The 13,959-nt window shown below is 38.6% G+C and overlaps 1 long non-coding RNA gene across 1 annotated transcript; it reads right to left on the reverse strand.

Moving 5' to 3' along the window:
- Positions 1 to 1,885: 1,885 nt before the first annotated feature.
- Positions 1,886 to 12,638, reverse strand: LOC141367203 (uncharacterized). Its single transcript, XR_012371431.1, has 3 exons — positions 12,403 to 12,638; positions 8,832 to 11,567; positions 1,886 to 2,377 (listed from the first exon to the last, which is right to left on the reverse strand). It is a non-coding gene; the product is annotated as an uncharacterized lncRNA (long non-coding RNA).
- Between the last annotated feature and the right edge of the window lie 1,321 nt (positions 12,639 to 13,959).

Raw genomic sequence — 13,959 nt, forward strand, 5'->3', positions numbered from 1 at the left:
TCCCAAGTTGCCTGAAGTATTATTTTCTAGTCCAGACAACAAATGTTTTGTTGTTGTAACAAATGAAAATGTGTGTTTTCTTAACTAAACAATTTGTGTTGATTAAACTAAAAAAACATTTCTAACCCCACTGCCTTACAACTTCTAGTTACGATAACCGTTTTTGTGTTGTGTTAACTTGATTAAGATGTTTTCTGCAAATTAGCTTTTAGAAATAACAGTTTACAACACATACCAAAACCAGTTTATTGTACCATTTAATATGAATTAAACAAAGTGTTTCAATATCATGAAGTGCATAAATTCATTTTTTAAAGGTGCAGTGTGTAATTTTTAGAAGGATGTCTTGACAGAAATGCAATATAATATACAAAACTACATTAGTATGGGTGTATAAAGACCTTTTTATAATTAATCATTATTTTTCTATTACCATAGAATGAGATGTTTTATCTACATGCACGAGGGTCCCCTTACATGGAAGTTGCCATTTTGTGCCACGTTTCTACAGAAGCCCTTAACAGAAAAACATTTTTGTCTCCTATGATGACGTGTTTTTCTGGTGGGGGCTACTGTAGCTTCTCTATGCGCTTCGAAAGCAAGGGGTGAGCAGTGGGCTGAGCCATTGGTTGCAATTCGTAACCTCACCACTAGAAAGCCACTAAAATGTACACACTGCACCTTTAAATATCACAACTTGACACAGAGAATTTGCACAAAAAGCAACTTGTTGCAAAGACTATAAATACTGAAAAGCTGCTTCCACCAATTTCATTAGAAGTTTTTGTAAATCCTTAAAGGTTTACAACTATTTAAAATAAACAGATTAAACTACATCCATTAGGAGTCCGAATTCCTTGGGTACATTTAACATTGTTCATATTCATGTCTGGTATTTACTGACTCAAAATGTATGAAGTGCGTAAAGAGAATAAAATATTTTAAAGTCACAACTTGACACAAACATTACAAAATTTGCAAAAAGGCACACAACAGCCTAGAGGTACTCCAAAAAAGCTACTTTTTACATAGCAAATTGTTGCGAAAACAATAAACACAAAAAGAACAGCTGCTTCCATAAGGGGTAGTCAATGTTAACAGTGTAAAGCAGACATATTAGCAGTCCATATACCTTGGGGACATCCGTGATATCAGTAAATACAAGATGTAAAGATGAACATTAAAGGACAAGTTCAGTATTTGACACTTAAAGCCCTGTTTTCAGATTGTTTATGATGAAATAGAACGGCCTTGACTGAAATTTGGACATATGCGGCTGCCCCGAGAATTTTTGGGTGTTGTTTCACCTCACACCCCCACAACGGGCGCACAGGTGCACAGGAACAGTCCTTCCTAAAATGCATTAAACTTTCGTTTACAAAGACATGAAACTCACCAAGTGGTCAGGGGTGTTTACTGATATGCTCACACAAAAATCGCTGCAAAGACGCACTCCAACAGGTTTTATCGTAGTTAATGACTTGTATTAGATGTGCTGTGAGGTACGGTATTACTCCGCGCCGGGAACTTTGTTTGTATTCTTGCAATTGGCAAAGGCGGATTATCGCCACCAACTGGAGTGTCTATTATTCAAGCTCTCAACGGAAGAATATACGAGTGTGAGGCGTTTGGAAAAATAGGTCCACAAGTTTACAACGAATGCTAAAACACGTGTTGGAAAGCATCTTTTGCAGCGATTTCTGTGTGAGCACATCAGCGAACACCCCCGACCACTCGATGAGTTTCACATCTTTGTAAACAAAAGTTTAATGCATTTTGGGAAGGATTGTTCCAGTGCACCTATGCAGCCATTGTAGGGGTGGGAGGTGAAACAACAAACACCCCAAAATTCTCGGGGCAGCCGCATATGTCGAAATTTCAGTCAAAACAGTTCTACCCCATCACAAACAATCCGAAAACATGGCTTCAAGTGTCAAATACCGAACTTGTCTTTTAAGTGCATAAAGAGAATAAAAGATTTCAAAATGCCAGAACTTGACACAAACATTACAAAATTAGCTAAAAGCACATAAGAGCTTAGAGGTTCTTCAAAAAAGCGACTTTTTGCATAGCAACTTGTTGCGAAGACCATGAACACGTGAAGAACAGCGGCTTACACCAATGTTCATTAGAAGTTTTTGTAGGGCCTCAAAGGTGTACTTCATGTGTTTGGGGTAGTCAATGTTAACGGCGTAAAGCAAAACCATTAGCAGTCCATATGCCTTGGGGCCATCCGAGATTTCAGTAACCACCAGACGTTCTTCTAAAATGAGCGATATGTCAATTATTTCCTTTGGAAGCACGTCTCCACATGGCTCGTCACGATTAAAATGCCCGTATGAGTGCCTTTTAGGATGTCTTCAATTTCAACTGATGGCTGAAATTACAAAGATAAAAATAACAAATTAGTAAATTCAGTAAGGTTCCAGTATGTATTCAGAAAAACATTAAAGAATTCTATCACTGACTGCAATTTAGTTTGTAATTATTAAATATTGGTTACATTTCTCATATCGCTACAAGATGGAGTAAATACAATTTTTGAAAACACTTTCTATCCATTTGTAGTGTATTGTAAGGGCATTTGCATAATGTTGGAGTATTACCTTATAGAAAGTTTATATGTCGTTTCATTATTAATGTAATGTCTAACATGATTGATGAACTACAGGAAGTGCAGAATTATTAGGCAAGTTGTATTTTTGAGGATTACTTTTGTTATTGTACAACTACAGTGCTCTTGGTCAATTCAAACAGTATGTAAGAAATGTGTATCAATTAATCGTAAAATGGCCCTGATATGTCACAAGACATTAAGAAATCATTTTTATTTCAAATACTTATATCACTGACAACAGTGGTCCGGCCAGGATATTGTCATTTCAAAAGTGGAGTTGAAGCCCTCAACTGATGTTTATGTTGTCATGTTGTGTATTGTCCACCAGTTGTGTGATTGCAGTACCAGTTTTAGCCACAGGTTTTGTGATTGCAGTACCAGTTTTGGCCACAATCCTACATACTGTTCCTTTAACAAACCCTCTACCTGAACATTTAAGTAGTAAAAGTGAAATTTTGGCTTTCTTAAGAGAATATTTCTATGTACACTATTATTAGGCAACTATTAGTGTGCAGAATTATTAGGCAACTAAATGCAAAACAAAGATTTAACATCTCACTTGTTTTTTTCACCTGTTAAAGTGAGAATAAAAAACAAACTCTACATTTACAAAAAATAATAATAATAAACCAATAAAAAATAAAAAAATATATAAACTCAGTGACCAATATAGCCACCCTTCCTTTCGATAACAATCACAAGCCTTCCATTCACGGATTCAGTCAGTTTCTTGATCTGGTCTGAACCCACATTTTGTGCAGCCACAACCACAGCCTCCCAGACACTGTTCGGAGAGGTGTACGGTTTACCTTCACTGTAAAACCTCATTCACACAGACCTCTGGTCCCAGAAAATACCCGTAAAATTGCCAGACAAGCGTCTGTGTGAACAAAAACTCGTTCCGTTAATCTTCTGGGATCGTTGCCGGAAAGAGGACCTAGTAAGATACACGGGTAACCCTCTGTGTGAACAAGAATGCCGTAAAGGGCGTGTCGAAGTGAGGACGCGCGCGTCATCATCACAACACAAGTTATGGTTCAGCTCCTTACAACGAGAGATAACATGCATATAAAAATTCACCACGATAAATGTTGCTAACTAGATTGAAGCAGTTATCAGGAAATGATATATGAGACGCATAAACAATGACGCACGTGCCGTAGTGAGGACGCGCGTGTCTCCGTGTCATGGCAACATGAAGTTGGTTCAACTCTTTAAAATGAGGGATTTACAACATTCACTACGAGAAATGTCAGCATACTAGACTGAAGCAGATATCAGGTAAGTTAGCTCGTTACTTACTGCGTTGAAATTCAGCAGCATAAAAGAATATCGCGTCACGTGCTCATTTGAGCTATAATAAACGAAAATACCCGCATGTCATCCCAACGAGATATATTGTTCAGCTCCTCAAAATGCGGGTTTTAAATGCATATAAACAATCACGATGAGAAATGTCTGAAAACTGTATCAAAGCAGAAATCAGGGAGCTTGTCAAATATCCACTCTGAAGCTGAGATCATTCACCAGCATAGAACTGTGCATTCACGCGCTCCTTTGTAGTCTTATCATAAACAAAAATGCACGCAAGTTGTTTCTGGAGAGAGAAATAATATATAATATGCAAACTTCAGACGCTGCGTGGAAGAGAGGGCGGGACTTTCAACATGTCACGTGTCTTTCCGGGACCATCAGATGCCGTGTAATCTTGGCAGTGTGAACGAACAAAACTCTAACTATTCCGTTAAAATCCAGGTTGCATTTTACGTGTATTTTACGGAATTTCTGTGTGAAAAGGGCTTAAATGTCCTGCTTAAGAAGGGATCAAAAGGTCTCAATAGGGTTTAAGTCAGGCGAAGAAGGGGCCATGTCATTAGTTTTTCATCTCTAAGGCCTTTACTGGCCAGCCATGCAGTGGAGTACTTTGATGCATGCGATGAAGCGTTGTCCCGCACAAAAAAGTCCTCTTGAAAGATGCAGATTTTTACCTGTACCACTGCTTGAAGAAAGTGTCTTCTAAAACTTGGCAGTAGGTCTGAGAGTTGTTTTTTATTTCCATTTTCAACCCAAAAAGGTCCAACTAGCTCATCTTTAATCATACCTGTCTGTGCTTGCCTGCCTGTAATGTAGAAGACACTTTCTTCAAGCAGCGGCACAGGAAAAAGCCTGCATCCCCCAAGAAGACCGATTATCCTGCAAGACAACACTCCACCACATACATCACAAGTACTCCACTGCATGGCTGGCCAGTAAAGGCCTTAGGGGCTGTTTACACTTGGTATTAAGATGTGTTTTCATTGATCGGATCATAAGTGGACGAGAGAGACACATTACGTTTACACCTGGTATAGGGGTGGGCAATAAACCGGTATGATAGTAATTACCGGTATTGTGTCACGCCATGATATGGATTTTGCAAAACCGTTGATACCGGCGTTACATATTTTAAATTCTATTTTTGCACTTATCAGAGTTCCCGCGGGGTGTTACAAAAAACTAACCTTCAGAAAGTTATATCTATGGCCTTAAAACGCCCAGATCGTCATCCTAGGACTTAAATTTAACTTTATGAATGTTTTTTAAGACCCCGCGGGAGTTTACCCAAGTCTTAAAAGTCATACCTCCGTTCCCGAGATGCGCTGTCCACAGAAACACAAAACGAAAAGCTCCGATCGCACTTCAATCCATTTTTAATCATCATTTTTTTAAAGAGGATGCACATAATAGTGCACGCAATTCCTGCCAAAGCCTATATTTCAGGTGTTGTGATCTGTATACAGCGAGTTTGGCGAGAAACAAGCCCGTGGCTTACCTAAGCATTACCAGGTTCTGAAACATAACAGGACCCAGAAGCGAACAAAATCAACACTGCTTTATTTAAAATCAACTTAAACAGTCGGGCTGTCGAGTTCCAAGACACTAACAGTGCATCAACAGTGTTATACATTTAGGAGGCTTTTTTACCTCACGGCTTCAAAGTCGTTTAACGGTGTTACTCCCTTTTTACTCAGATCTGCTCTCTCTACTGCGCCCTGCACGCGCTCGAGGACGGAAAGCAAGAAATTACCGTAATAACCCATAATTTGCCAAAAAGTGCAAAGTATCTTCTTTTAGGAACCATTCCTTTTTTTGATAGCGCAAATGGTTGAGGAGTTACGGTTAAATTAATAGCGCTTTCAGAGCGCTTTAGCGGATAACGCAAGCAACGTACCAAACACATTAAAAATAGCCTTTAATGGTAAATTTCGTTTTCTTAATGCAGATTTATTAATAAGAGAGGCTATTAAACAATACATAGTGCATATTTACGCATAAAAACGTATGAGTGGAGTGTTTTTGGCAATGTGAATCTGCTGGTTAATTAAATTAAATGCAATTAAATGCAATAAATACATTTATTAATATAACTAACTTGTATTAATAAACTGCATTCATTAATGCGTTCAGGGATTAATAATAATTTAAAGTGAGATGGCATCTCCCATCAGATGTTCATATTAACAACAAAAAGAAAATCTTGTTCTTTGTATATTTATAAATCAAACAGGCACAAGATATACACAGCACACAGCTTTTAAGTTGTTGGACGTAGCGTAAAACATTGTAATAAGGCACATAGCCTACCAGCAAATGACCATACTAATTTCCATATTTTCATACTTCCCATATTAGTGACAATATGCATAAGAAGATGTGTCCACCACCCATCCACACAATGGCGCTTTGAAAGGAAAAAATGGGAAAACATAAAAAGTCATGTCTATGTCCAATCCCTCACTTATTAGTAACATAAGGTTAAAAATATAAATTTTGTCCGTAATTTAACTAAGGTTTACTACAGTGTGACTCCAAAATGTTTTATCTCATATGGCAACATACCGTAATACCGTAATACCGGCTGAAGAGTGAAAAATACCTTGATATGAATTTTTGCTCATACCGCCCACCCTTAACCTGGTATTTAAATCTGTCTCTTTTGTCCACCTTCGACCGCTTCTGTGCTGAATACTATGAGGGGGTGGTCTGTGAGACGGTGGGCGAGTCTCTCTGCTGTCATTCAAACCCGAGCGGGAGTAATTATGAGTTTATATGTACGCAAACTAATATTATGTCGGAGTGCACTGCTTGTTTAGCAAGTAAACATGCTGCACAGTGTTTTGTACACGAGTATGTAAGAGCTTTCTTTGAATTTTCAGCGCAATTGATGAAATAGGATCGCGCAACTTTCACACGCTTTCAAAACGAAACTACGGAGATCAGCCGCTTAGTTTTATCAATGAAAGGCTAAAATAGCGCTGTTCACCGAATGTTCACGCCAGAAGTCAAAAAAGACGTAAAACTTGTGTTTAATACCTCAGATTAGATAAATGGGCGGAGAGAAGGCGGTCGCGTGTGGCTGTTCGAACGCATTTAACCACATGTGCGTTCCGCAACTCCAAAGCGATCCGATCGAAAGTGGTTTCGACCACCTCTGGATGTGGTTGAAAGTGGTCGAAAGTGGACGAGCTCAAAGCGTTTTGAACACCATTTACACCTGGCATTAACGTCGTCCACTTGTGATCCGATCGACGAAAACACATGTTAATGCCAAGTGTAAACAGCCTCATAGAGACGAAAAACCAATGGCATGGCCCCTTCTTCGCCTGACTTGGACCCTGTTGGGGCCTTTTGATCCCTTCTTGGGCAGGACATTTATAATGAAGGTAAACAGTACACCACTCTGAACAGTGTCTGGGAGGCTGTGGTTGCGTCTGCACAAAATGTGGGTTCAGATCAAGAAACTGACTGAATCCGTGAATGGAAGGCTTGTGATTGTTATCGAAAAGAAGGGTGGCTATATTGGTCACTGAGTTTATATATTTTTTATTGTTTTATTAATTTTTTGTTTTTGTTTTTTTAATGTTTGTTTAAAATTAATGTTTATTATTCTCACTTTAAAGGTGCAATTTGTAAGATATTTGCAGTAAAATGTCCAAAAACCACTAGGCCAGTGTTATATATTTTGTCCAGCTGATTACTATCAATATCTGTAATGTTTTCAACTACTTGTAAATCGTGGGAAAATTTCCATTCAAAACATTGACACGGGGCAGTGCAGTCTCCTGTCAATGACGTTAATATCCATGTGACCCTTTGTCACCGCCTTTACTGACGTAACCCACATGACAACACTGGTCAAGCTCGAAAAAATAAAATGGCGGCCAAGGAAGCGACTGGAGCACAAATTTAGTGTAAATAAACGTATATTTTCAAATTTTACACATTTTAATTGCATTTCTAGCAAGAAATTAGTATTGTAGTTTTCAAATATGTGATTAGTTATCACAAAGGCGCTCTCTGTTTATATTTCAAACACGCTGCCTTTGAAGTGCGTCGGAAAGCCTTTCTCTGAGCGGCCTTCAGGCCTCCGAGGCCGAAGTCATTTCCTCATGAGGCAGCGAGGCAACAAGTCCTCACAGTCCTCACTGCCTTGAGTTTTCGGACGCAGCCAGTGTCGTGGACAATGCGGAACTATGCGCTTGCTTATGGACTTATGGATAACTCTTTACCGTCTGCCGCTGGTTGTGTCAGCTCCTGTTAGCGTACGGGCCAACCAAACGACCCAAGAAGAGTTTGAAACAAAACGAGAGAGGATCGTTTTGTTGTTGCATTATTTGGATGGAGAGAGCTTCACGACAACATTTAACTAGACCGAGATTCTGATCCTGCTAGAGTTTTACGCGATGGGTGAGTTGTTTTGATTCGTAACATTTCAAAAAACGTATGCTATTATATTGATCACAACATTAGTGTAATCAGCGCGTCTTCCCGCGGACGATATGCACATCAAAGTTATTGTGAGATTCTGATCCTGCTTGTGTTTTACGCGATGGGTGAGTTGTTTTGATTCGTAACCCTTCAAAAAACGTATGCTATTATATTGATCACAACATTAGTGTGTCGATTGTAATCAGCGCGTCTTCCCGCGGACGATCTGCACATCAAAGGTATTGTACAGCAATATAAATGGTCATTTTAAGACACTTCACAATAAGATTTGTACTCTCAATACATTATATGAAAAATCATTGTAGATTGTAAGTTGAAAACTTAATTCTGTGCTGTATTAACCTAATATCTATGACTGAAAATTTAGTTTTGAACATCACACATATAAACTTACATAATGAAATAAACTATGTCATCAAACGCAACATTTATAAGACTTGATTACCTTATCCATCAACGTGATTTCTCGTTCGCGTCTGATTGATGGCCATCAGCGGTTGAGTTAAAGACTACAAATCCCATAATTCCACGCTGCTTCAGAGCGTCAGTAAACAACATCATTGTTGTTGTTTGATCTGGCGCCATCCATCGGCGAAAATAATACAAACTGTATCTTTAACAGGTAGAAAAAAAACAAGCGAGATGTAAAATCTTTGTTTTTCATTTAGTTGCCTAATAATTCTGCACACTAATAGTTGCCTAATAATGGTGTACATAGAAATATTCTCTTAAAGAGGCCCTTCCGCATAAAACCGTTTTTACTTGTATTTTTGATATGTGTTAGGTCCATATGTGTTTGTGTTGTGTCGTGAATGTGAAAATTAACTTCCACCTCCTCTGTCAGCTCTAGCCACTGAAAAGAAATAAGCGTAGAAATCAGGTCAGTTTGAAAAGCTTATCAGTGTGACGTGGAACTGATCGAGGTCATTAATATTCATGAGCTCTTTAACTTGAGACCGCGCCCACATATTACGTGTACTTGAGTTAGTTTTCATAACAAGTTACTGCAAGGATGGCTAAACGTTAACCGTACCGTTTTCGGGCCATTGTTTTTCGTCGAGACATCATTTCTATTAAACGAGGGAATCATAGCAGTTGCTACATGTTTGGATGTTCAGAAGAACGCTGGATTTGAAGAGAGACTGCGATTAAAAAGCAACGCTCCTCTATCAATATTGGATCCGGACGTACTGGTGGCGCAGCTTATGTGAGTAAAACGCTTTAGTACTATGTGTCACTGTGGTGGCCGGTGTTTTCTCTTCCGAGGGACGCGAATTCATGCTGCACACTCTTTGAAAGGGTTTATGATAAAAGACACGTTTGTGTGAGTAAAACACTTTAGTACTACGTGTTACTATCAGTTGCGGCCATTGAATGTGATAAAAAACACATGTGTGTGTTTGTGCATTCGTTACACACGCGTCGAAGGGTTTATGTAAAAGACGTGTGTGTGTGTGTGTGTGTGTGTGTGTGTGTGTGTGTGTGTGTGTGCTGCTACACGCACATCAAAAGGGTTTATGATAAAAGACACGTTTGTGTTTGTGTTTTTGTGCGTGGGTTTACGATAAGTAGCTGCGTTTACATGGACATTTGTAATCCGTTTAAATGATCAATCTGAATAAAAATGCTCCATGTAAACACCTCAATCGGACTAAAAAGTGCCAATCTGATTAAAAATCTAATCCGCTTGTTAGGGGTGGTTTATACCGTTTGTAATCCGCTCAAAATGACATGTATACACTTGATCGGATGGATAACTGAAACTGGGAGGCTCTGCACATGTGCCATCTTTTCTTTTTTTAATGGCGGTTGGCAAACGCACTGAAAGGTGCATTTCCGCCACCTACAGGACGGGAGTGTGGAGCATATTCACACGTGCAATGACGTAGAATTGCTGTAATGACATGTGACGCAAATAACTCGAGTTTGTTTTGCTGAAGGAAGTCACAAGAAGTGATTGTCTTGTTAATCTTGTTCCTATTATCCGTCCAATTCCCAATAAAGTGATACAAGACAGCGTTGTCCGGTCAGTCCATGATTTATTCTCTGATCCACAAACGCGTGTGTTTGGACTCGCTCTCGCGAACGGTCCCTGCATCACCGCGTGAAGTAAAATACGCTTTTTGGGCACACGTGAGTGGGTGTTTTTGCTGCTGCTTTATAATCAGTGAGGCACAAAGCAAATCTTGAAACAGCCTGAAACTATATTTGTGCAATGTGCGCATGTCAAATGATCAAATCTGATGTAAATCTTGTGTCATATAAACACGCACATCAATCCGATGACATTATTAAGTGTTCATGTAAACGCTATGATAGGATTTATTAATCGGAAGGATTTTAATCCGATGAAGCCAAAATGTGTCCATGTAAACGTAGCTAGTGAGTAAAACACTTTAGTACTACGTGTTACTATCAGTTGCGGCCATTGAATGTGATAAAAAACACATGTGTGTGTTTGTGCATTCGTTACACACGCGTCGAAGGGTTTATGTAAAAGACGTGTGTGTGTGTGTGTGTGTGTGTGTGTGCTGCTACACGCACACCGAAAGGGTTTATGATAAAAGACACGTGTACGTTTGTGTGTGTGTTTTTGTGCGTGGGTTTACAATAAAAGACAGGTTTTTGTGTGTCAAAAGGGTTTATGATAAAATATGCGTGTGTAAGAAAGACACTGTGTCTTAAGACACTCACTTAACATTAAACCGATTACACATGAGATTAAATTGAAAGTAAGTTTGAACGAAAAACTGTTGTCCAATCTTAGCAAAGGGCGTTTACTTCCAAGTCGTCAAAGCAGCCCGCCCATTAAAACGGATCATTTCTCTAACCAGCCTCAAAATCAGGGTACAAAATAGCCTATTACTTATTGCTTTTGATGTTTTTGGATGTAAAAACCATGAAAACGTCATGAGTAGACCTCAGCCAACAGTCTAAAACAATAAAAACGCCAGAGGAAGGGCACCTTTAAGAAAGCCAAAATTTCACTTTTACTACTTAAATGCTCAGGTTTGAGGGTTTGTTAACATTTTGAATTGACCAAGAGCACTGAAGTTGTACAATAACAAAAGTAATCCTCAAAATTACAACTTGCCTAATAATTCTGCACTCCCTGTATATGAGCAGAGCTTGCATGTCCACTTCATTAAACTGTCAGAATCCTGGGAAATTAGTCATTTTTCTGTAACAAAAAACAACAATAAGATTATTTAAATGGTTATTTTATGCAAGTCTAAAATCTGATGCATTTGATCAGGGCCATATACTATGAAGCGTTTCAGAATTACAGAGGTCCCACAACAAATCTTCTTAAGGATTAATACATGGCTAATAGTTAATTCATAGTTATATGAAAATAAATGAACTAGACTCTTCATAATAAATAGAATTGGTTTAAATGACATAAGTAGAATTGTCATTCTAACTGTACTCTCTTGACGCTTTATAAAAAAGTTGAGGTAAAAGTTTGTAAACAAACACTGTGCGTTTGTGAGAGAGAGAGAGAGAGAGAGAGAGAGAGAGAGAGAGAGAGAGAGAGAGAGAGAGAGAACACGCGCGTGCATGACAGAAATATCTGCACGACGGCGTTGCAAACATGACCGCGGAGTGCCACAACTTCCATTGGTTCGTCAACACCTTTACAAACGTATTAAATGTTGCACGTCGCCTCGTTTCTGATGTGGACATTGTGGCATGGCTCTGTTATTGTTTTATGTCTCGTCACACTGATACCTCCATACGCGACGCGCAACACTCAAAACGTAGCATCAATTGTAATGTATTGTCGTTGAGGACAAAAACTCTAAATAACACGGAAAATATACATTTTCTTATATCTTGCGACGTCACGTCGAATCTGGTCTGGACAATTAAGTTAACTTACAAAGTACATTACATTAACCGCGTCAATAAACTCTAAATTCAAAACAGTTTCCATCGCGAGATAACACTGTATGTTATTTAAGATTTCTGACAAAAAGAGTCAATTATTAAAATGTTTAACGTTAGCTACTTACATTGTGTGTTGCACTCTTTCACAAGGGAATTTACCTCAGCTTCTGTAAACCGTAACTCCCGCCTTCTTTGATATGATTGGCCAGTAACACCCGCGTTCTTTGATTCGATTGGCCACCAACACTGGCTGACCGCAACATTAAACAGGTTTTCCTTATAAATCCTTAAGTTAATAATTTCCTTAATATTCGGTGGTCGGCGCAGTTTTACTCGTATATAGATTCGGTTTGCGTACAAAAGCTGCAAACACTTCATTAATTTGGATATTTATTCGGCCAGATCAGTATACAGTTATAGTTTAAACCAATATGAAACAATATAACTTAAAAAAACGTACCTTACATGTCGCCTGCAGAACGTCCGTCAGTCACCAAGGCGGGAAGAGATGTGGAGGAAGTCCGCAGTGTTGCCAGATAGAGTTGATGGTTTCCAGCCCAAAAGTGTTCCAAAACCCGCCCAAACGCACAAAAAACCGCCCAAAATATTTAAATCAACATTTTGGTTTAATTTGATTAGCATTTAGTTATTTTAACTTACACAATTAATGCAACATACTATAGCTAGCGACACCAGAACAGAACCACACTAGCAAAATGACATAACTTGTTTACAACAGCTACATTATGCTCCCTCGCCCACACGCACAATGCACTTTTACAGCGTATATTCCCAGATAGCACACGTACGTCGCGGAGACGTCTGCTAAATATCGCTTCATCTTCTGTAGATCGGCCGCGAACATTGAAAAGTAAGACGTCTGCAATATCTCTGCAAGACGTCTTGGCGATGTCTTGAAACATTCGAAATTTTTACGAGCTGCATACATCTTCTGGAGATCTTGAATCCGAGCAAACGCAGACGAATCAGCTGACCGAAATGCTCAACTCATTTCATTGTTTACACTCATTTCTTGTTTAATTGTATTGAACACAAACAAAAAGATTGGAAAAAAAAACCCTCAGCTGCATATAATTAGCCAGTTTTTTAAGAGTTTTGCATTTAATTTGCATTCATAAAATATAATTATTATATACATTACCTCGTATCACGTGTAATATAGAAACATGAAATCATACCCTTATTTGCGTTTAGTCCAGTTTCACTTGCATATTTTGCAGTTCTAAGGACGAGACGCCTGCATTTAAATTGCGTTCATGTTTTAAGTGCAGAATAAGACACATAAAGGTACTCAAAGTACCTTGTACACGGAAATAATCTTACTGGCTACATTTTAACAAATACACTGTAACCAATAATGGACAGCAGTCTCTGCACCGTTCTTTAACATATATCTATATAAATGAAGAAACCTTATACAATGTTAAAACACATTATACATGTATTCATTTGACCAGGTATTATCCAGCATCACAGCATGAATTGTTTCGACAAGTTTGTTTACCAAATTAAATTTATGAAACCTATGTGCTGAATGTTCAATACATCCAGAACTTAACCAATATACTGCAAAGCTATGACATTTACTACCTGCTCATTTAATCACTGCACAAGACCCAGAGCTGATCATGCATGACACTTTACATTTTAGACTTTGCATG

Source organism: Misgurnus anguillicaudatus, chromosome 10, assembly GCF_027580225.2.
Source record: "Misgurnus anguillicaudatus chromosome 10, ASM2758022v2, whole genome shotgun sequence".
NCBI classification, from domain to species: domain Eukaryota; kingdom Metazoa; phylum Chordata; class Actinopteri; order Cypriniformes; family Cobitidae; genus Misgurnus; species Misgurnus anguillicaudatus.